Genomic DNA, 8170 nt, shown 5'->3' on the forward strand with positions numbered 1-8170 from the left:
TCCCGCTCACTGGCTGAGCGAGGTGCGGGTGCAACACCGAGGGTTGCGATTCCGTTGCCAGACACGAAAAAAGACAAAAAGGAGAAAAAAAGAAAATTAAAGTGAAATTCACAAAGTATAGAATTAGCCATTGTAAAGTGAACAATTTGGTGGCACTAAGCAAACCAGCAGTGTGGTGCAACCACCACCTCTATTTATTCTGGAAATCTGTTTCTCACTCCAAAATAACACCACCACTCATTAAGAAGTCACTCCCTACTTCCATTTCCCCCAGCCCCTGGCAGCTACCAATCTGCTCTCTGTCTCTATGGATTTACCTATTCTGGACACATCCTGTAAGTAGAGTCCTACAATATTTGTCCTTTTGGGTGTGGCTCCCTTCACTTAGCCCATGTCTCTGGGTTCATCACGGTGTGGTGTGGATCGTTTCTTCACTTTGCTTCATGGGTGAACAATGTTCCATTGCATGCGCGCACCACAGCTTGTTTCTCCATCGTCTATTGATGGACATTGGATTATGTCTACTTTTTGGCTATTGTGAATCGTGCTGCAGTAAATATCCAAGTGTATGTGCTTTCTTTAGAATGCCGTAAGGAAAGGTCATAGACTGCTTCATGGGTGAACAGTGTTCCATTGCATGCACGCACCACAGCTTGTTTCTCCATCGTCTAGTGGTGGACATTGGATTATGTCTACTTTTTGGCTATTGTGAATCATGCTGCAGTAAATATCCAAGTGTATGTGCTTTCTTTAGAATGCCGTAAGGAAAGGTCATAGAGGCAAACCCATGTTGATGACTAGAAAACTCCTTGCCTCTGCAGGATCCCACATAAAAGTTACAGCTTTATTTCTCATGAGTGACAGGGCTTTTCAAATCTGTGCTCACCTAAGATCTAATCTCCACACACTGACGTGTTCCAAGTGGGCGCAAGTGTGAGAAAAACAGGTTGGGACCTCTCAGGTACACTTGTTTGGCTGGTGACCTAACCAGGTCCATGCAGGGTTAGTTTTTCTAAGGCACTAGAGAAGTTAGAATGTCACTAAGACTCAGTTTTTTCAACTGTAAAATGAGTTGGTGGGGTGTTCCACTGTCCTGGTTTACCTAAGAAACTAGTCATCAGTACATCCTTATTTCCTACTAAAAGCAATAATTATTGACATAGCGAGTCTCTTATGAAAGAAAGATAACATAATGCACTTCAATTTACTTGACATACATTTATTGAGCACCTACTATGTACCAGGCACCATTCTAGGCTCTGGGGACACAGCAATGAACAAAGCAGTCAAAAATCTCTGCCCTCCTGAAGTGTTTACTCAAGTGGGAGAGGCAGACAGTGTGTAAATAAGTTAGAGGCATGAGTGTATTTGAACGTGGCGAGTGCTCTGAAGAAAAATGAAGCTGGCGAGAGCGACAGGGGCTTCTGGCCAGGGGAAGGGTGGACTTCTACTATTTTCCAGAGTGGTGTGGTCAGGATTGACTTCTGAGACATGACATTTGGCCAAAGATTGAAAGAAGTGAAGGGCGAGCCAGGTGGTTATCTGGGGACAAACAGCAAGGACATGGCCTGAGGCAGGAACAGGACGGCCACCAGGGAGCAAGGAGGGGACCGAGGGGGGCGGTCAGGGGACGATGGGAACCAGATCGTGTGGGGTCACACGATCCCCGGTGGGGACTTGGGCTGTTAGATGCAGAGGGCTGGGATGGCTTGGGCAGGATTGGCCGAGGCCTGTAGAGCTTCCCAGCTTATTTACAGGAGAGCCGATACAGCGGCTGCACATAACCTCCGTCACACGGACATCTGAACTCTTGATCCCGACCCCGGCCCCAACATGCCCCTCCTCTCCCGTTGTCTTCCTCCCAGGGAGCGGTATCACCACCCATCCGGCTGCCCGGGCCAAGCATGTCACTTATATTTGGATTATTCTCATTCCCGCACACTCTGGTCCATTCTTTCAACAAGTTTTACCATCTCTACTTCCCCAGTCAATCCCAAGACTGGCCGTGTCTCTGCCGCCTGCTGCCAGCCAAGTCCAAGTCACCGGCTGTCCCACGTGGCCTCCCCATCAACGTCCCTGCTTCCACTGCTCCCATAGTCCATCCGCCCCAGAGCAGCCAGGTGGTCGGTTTAAAGCCTGAATCTGATTGTGTCGCTCCCCTTCTTAAAGGCTTCAGGGAAGAATGACCACTTCTCCCTGTGGCTGACAAGGCCGCACGTCTGGCCAGGCCTCTGCGCTGGCCTTGTCTACCTACTCACTCAGTGTCACATGTGTCCATTACTTCATTTGACCCTCACAGCAGCCCTATGCTACCAGCAGTGTATGCATTTTGATCTCCATTTTCTTGATTAGAGAATTGGCTGTCAGACAAATTAAGTGACTTGGCCAGTAACAGACGATGGGTAAGAAGCAGATCGGGAACGTGAGGCCAGGCCTTCTGACACCAAGCTGGAGAGACAGCCATCTCGCTTGTTACACAGCTGGCAGCTCAGTTCAGCAATGGGAGGACGTGGCCACTGAATCATTTCAATGTCTGCTCAGCACCTACTGTGTGCTGAGGCTTCCTGGCCACATGTGCAGTCTCTCTGGGCCTGGTACCTCTGGGGAATGCCAGCCCTACCCCCAGGCCTCGGTGAGACAGCAGATTCCATCCCTCCTGTATGAAGAGCAGCAACCAAACAAGGCATGTCTTGCTAGTCAAGTAAAAATCTGCCACTGCTGGGGTGGGAGGTGGGAGGGAGGAGGCAGGAGCCAAGGTTTCCTTGGCTGTTGGGCTTGTCCTCAGGACTATGCATTCATTTATCTGATATTTACTGAGCTCCTACTATGTGCCAGGCACTGGGGATGCAGCAGTGAACAACAGTAAAAATTCCCTGCCCTTGTGCAATTTATATTCTAGTGGGGAGCAGGCAGGCAATAAAATTAATAAATAATAAGTAATATAATATGCTAGATGGTGATAAGTGTTATGGAGAATATAAAGCAAGAATGGGAAGTATAAAGTGCCAGGAGGTGGGTTGCCACAATTTTAGGTATGAAGGTGGGTGAAGACCGCACTGAAAGACGATACTAGAGCAGAGACTGGAATGACATGAGGGACCAAGGCAGAGAACGTCTAGGGGATGAGACTCCCATTCAGGGAGAACGGCAAGTGCAGAGGTGCTGAGGCAGAAGCATGCCTGGGTGTTCAGCTCAGCGAGACTGAGAACAGTATAGGAGATGAAGTGAGGGATGACGTGGCCATGCAGGGTACAGTTGTGCAAGCTGTTCACTGCACAGGGATACCTGAACTCACCAACCTTTATGTCCTGATGCAGCACTGTGTTTGCCTGGAGGAAGAAGCATGTTTTAGCAACAAGCCCTCCTTTTAGTAAATATTCAGTGAGAGAAAGATATTCATTGGAAGATTTGGGGCAGACAATCTTTGGAGACTGTGTTAAGATTAGATAGTAGAAGGCAAAGACAGAAACAAGGAGACAAGGTAGAAGTTTTCCAAAGGATGGTGACTTGGCTACTTGATGGCATCACCAATCTAGAGGCAGATGGCGTGGTCAACCACAAGCCTGGCTCAGACTTTTCTAGAACCCTGTTGTAGCAGATTGCATCACCCTTTATTATTATTGTTTTGGTTTGGTTTTTGTTTGTTTTTTGGTGGCTGGCCAGTGTGGGAATCTGCACCCTTGACCTTGGTGTTAGTTATGACACTGCATTCTAACCAACTAAGTAAATGGCCAGCCTGCAGCCCCCTTTAGAAGCACAATCTATGCAGGCTTGGCCTGTGTCGATATATCTTTCCCCTGCCCATGGAGGAAATTTGCCTTTGCCCTGTTATAACATCATGTCACCATTTATTAAGAACCTACTATGTGTCAGGCTTGCCCATGGAGGAAATTTGCCTTGCCTTTGCCCTGTTATAACATCATGTCACCATTTATTAAGAACCTACTATGTGTCAGGCTCTGTGCTAAGCATTTTGCACATTCACTTTTTTTACACCTCACTACCACTGGATGAGGAATTTCATAGGGAAGCTGAGATTGAGAGAGCTCAGGAAGTTGCCCGAGGTTGCACCATTGGTAAGCGGTAGATCTGGGACGCAAACCACATTGATCTTACCAAGACCTGGGCTCTTCACTGCATTGCTATACGTTATAGGGAAGCTGAGATTGAGAGAGCTCAGGAAGTTGCCCGAGGTTGCACCATTGGTAAGCGGTAGAGCTGGGACGCAAACCACATTGATCTTACCAAGACCTGGGCTCTTCACTGCATTGCTATACGTTGCCTTTCCAGGAAAGAGGATGGGACTTCTCAGCTCTGCTCTGGGCTGTTAGTCAAATTGCAAAGAACAAGCCTGCCCCCCCAACACACACACAATATATAAGTCTCTCCCAGTCCTTTGCTCTCTTGTCTTCCAGATAAGAAGATAAGCAGACAAGCAGCTGATTAAGAAATTAACCTATTTTTAAAGAGAAGAACATTCCATAATTTCCTTTGGTAACTCAGTTGTTTCTGGTAAACAATGATTTGACTAAATGAACTGTCATCTGGGGGAGGGGTGGAACTATCTTCTCATCTGTGCCTAATAGGATGGTGACTCAATTAGTATTTGCTAAACAGATAGATGAAAATAAGGCGGTTATCAGAAATTGGATTCAAGATGAGTGAGTCCCACAGAATGAACTAGCTGTGGAGTGAGAGAACAGCACACTTTAGACTGATCCCAATACACAACTTCTTTGCACAACATGACCTTTAAACTTTTGGGAGGAGAAAGAAAGAGAGGAGAGGAATGGGCGAGACAGAGGTAGCTCCAATGGAGAAATTCTCTATGGAAGAGAGTGAATTAAAGAGACTTTTATTTTGCTTTCTTTTGATCAGATTATGTGTGGTCCTGGTTATCAAAAAACGAGTTCTTGGTTTATGCTCTCGCGCTGTCATTTAAGGCATGTGATCTTGAGCTGGTCGCCTCACCTTTTTGAGCCCGATTTTCTCATTGGGAGAGTGAGAGTAATAATGTGCTTTTGAAGGACTTGCTGTCAGCTGTGTTCTGAGAGCTTTCACAGATATATCATCTTATTCAAGCTCTACAGTAACTCATGTGAGGCAGGTGCTCTTATTAATTCCATTTTGTGGAGGAGGCAACTGGGGCTCAGAGAGAATGCATAAGTGTCTAAGTTCACACAGCAAGCTCTACAGTAACTCATGTGAGGCAGGTGCTCTTATTAATCCCATTTTGTGGAGGAGGCAACTGGGGCTCAGAGAGAATGCATAAGTGTCTAAGTTCACACAGCTAGTGAGCTATGGAGCTGAGATTTGAACACGCTCAGTCTGTCTCTTAACTGCCTCATTATTTCCCCACAGACTCATTATGGAGATCAAAGAAAATGCTGTTCACAAAAGAAAATGCCGTTCACAAAAGTACTACGTAACCAAGGAACCAGAATAGTGCTATGTAGAGAATAAACAGCCAGGAATACACACCATCATCTGGCCCTGATGTGGTGAGTAGAAGGCTCTAGCACCATGTGGAGTTCAGAACTTCCTAGAGGTAGTGGCCTTGATTTGGGTCTGAAATAAAAGCTTTCCTTTTAGTTAACGGGCAGGACCTGCATTCCTGAACACCCAGACATGTTATGGGTGAAGAAAAACACCCAAAGCTCTAAAAGGGCATTGAGACCTAGGCTTATGGTACATCTACAGCACTCCACACAGACGGGATGAAGGTAAAGGAAGGAGACTGGGGAAGACATTCGCTTTAGGACCAGAGAGGTTTCCGATTAGGCCACCACAAGGAAACCTCAGCTCTTGATAAAACAGCTACTCTGTGCCAGGAACTGTGCAAAGCAATTTCCTATAAATTACCTTAAGTAATAAAACAACTTTGCAGAGAACATTTGATTATTTTCTTGTTGTAGAGAAGTGGAAATTGTGGCTCAGATCAGTGAGGCAATGTGCTTGCACAGCTAGTAAGGGGCACAGCTAGATTTAAAGCTGATTTCAGATCTTTCCGATATACCATATGGCCACTTAAAAGAAGACTGTCCTATCTTCTTTTCCAATAAAATTGGTTTCGTTTACTCCAAGAAAGAAGTAGCAAGCCTGTCTGAATTATTGGAATATACCTTGTTTTTTAATGGAAGTTTGCCTAGAAAGGGGTGTTTCAATTGATTATATATAAGCCAAATCAAGTTTAGAAAAATCTTGAGCCCTTAAATAGAATTCATTGATAAAGCATTTTCTATATGAATGGTCCCCTTATAAAGCAAATAAGAACTCTTTTTTCCTCCCTGTAAGACTAATTCATGTGTCACATCAATCCTTGTTTTTATATTGGGCTTTCTTTGGCCATTGTATATCCATATCAAGAGAAGTGGAAACCAAACAAGATCCAAGAAGACAACATTCCTTTTTTTTTTTTTTTTTTGTCTTTTTCCGTGTCCGGCAACGGATCGCAACCCTCAGTGTCGCCCCCGTACCAGACCGGGACCGGGACCGGCAACGGGATCGCAACCCTCGGTGCTGCTCCCGCGCCTCGCTCAGCTGGTGAGCAGGAACCGGTCTGTATGTGGGATCCGAACCCTCGGCGGGAGCGCCACCGCGCTTCCCAAGCGGCGCACTGTAGCAGTGCGCCACTGGGCCGGCCCGAAGACACCATTCCTAAATCAACAGCACAACCCCTTGAAGAGAGGACAGTCAAGCTTGCAAGACCATGGTTTGGGGTGTCAAGATGAGCTTCCAGATGGCAATCTTCAGGCATAACCCAGGTTTACTTTGATCTGGACTGTGTCGCTGTTCTGGCCTTTCTCTGAGCAACAGTCCTGGTTTTCAGCTATGCCTCGGACATCTCCACATTGATATTTTGTAGTAATGTCCAAATCAACACACCCAAGCCCAAACTCCTGCTCTTCTTCCCCAACCAGTGTCTCCACCTTCCCATTGTGCTTGTTAATGACATTTTCAGTCCTTGCTCACTCTACCTTCTCTTCTCGACGTTCACTTTGTGGCTAAACCATGTAAGAACACTGCGCCTCTTACATCTGCCCCCTTCTTTCCTTTGTGCTGTGGCCACCACAAAACCTCATCCCATCTGTTTTTGCAGTGACAATGCCTTTAGCTGGTCTCCTCACCTTGTGCTTTCCCCCTTGAATCTGCTCCACTTCTCCACGGCAGACTAGTTTCCCTAAAATTAGCTCCAACTGTGGTCCTGATTGCCTCAAAAACCTCCAGTGTTTTTCTATCATTGCCTTTTGGAATCAAGTCCACTGGCCTGATGTTGAAGCCCTCACAGTCTGGCTTTAACAATCATTTTCAGCCTTTTCTTTGATCTCCTCTCTTTATGCACTGGACTGCCTAAATGGAGGTAGTGGATGGCTCGCTGCTCCCTGCTCGTGAGCTGGCCCCACCCTCTTCTATCTCTTTGCCTTTGCTCAGGCTCCACCATCTACCTGCCTCTGGAAACCTACCTGTTCTTCAGGACCCAACTCGCAGGCTCTCTCTTTTATGAGGCCACCATTCAGTTCTCCACTCCAGATGAATATAATCTCTTCTTTTGTGATTTGTTTGTATTTCTCTTCTACGAGAACCCTATTCTGCCTTCTATTGTGGTTATTTATACCCTTGTTTGGTTCTTCTTACTTGTTGCCTAGTTTCCTAAAGTCTAGAATCATGTCTCTTTCACTTTTGTGTGTCTAACAACAAAGCCTTACACATATCAGGAGCTCAAATATTTGTTGGAAGGAGGAAATTACCTCATAATTAAAGAGTTCTTCTCTATCAAAAGAGAAGACAGTATATATATATGTGATTAAGAATAGATAGATAGTTTGGCAAAATGTGCACCTTTTGGGTGTGTGGGTTGCAGTCCTCTATTGGGTATGATATGTCCATGTAAGCTCTTCCCAAAGAATATGAATCAAATCTAACTCAATACGATGACATCCCGGTCAGGGAATAGGATTCCACTGTTAGAACCTAAATTTTTTGTTCCCAGAGCATACATGGATCTTATTTGGAAGTAACTGAAAATTCTCTAAATATCTCCGAGAGGGAAATATGACTTCCCCTCCCTACAGGCTGGTAAAATCTGAGCACAAAGAGAAAAGAATGATACATGCAGAAACTCAGTCCTCATCTGCAAAGTGAGTGGAGTTTTGAACTAAATGATCCTTAT

The sequence above is a fragment of the Galeopterus variegatus genome, unplaced genomic scaffold (assembly GCF_000696425.1).
Source record: "Galeopterus variegatus unplaced genomic scaffold, G_variegatus-3.0.2 Scaffold727, whole genome shotgun sequence".
NCBI lineage: Eukaryota > Metazoa > Chordata > Mammalia > Dermoptera > Cynocephalidae > Galeopterus > Galeopterus variegatus.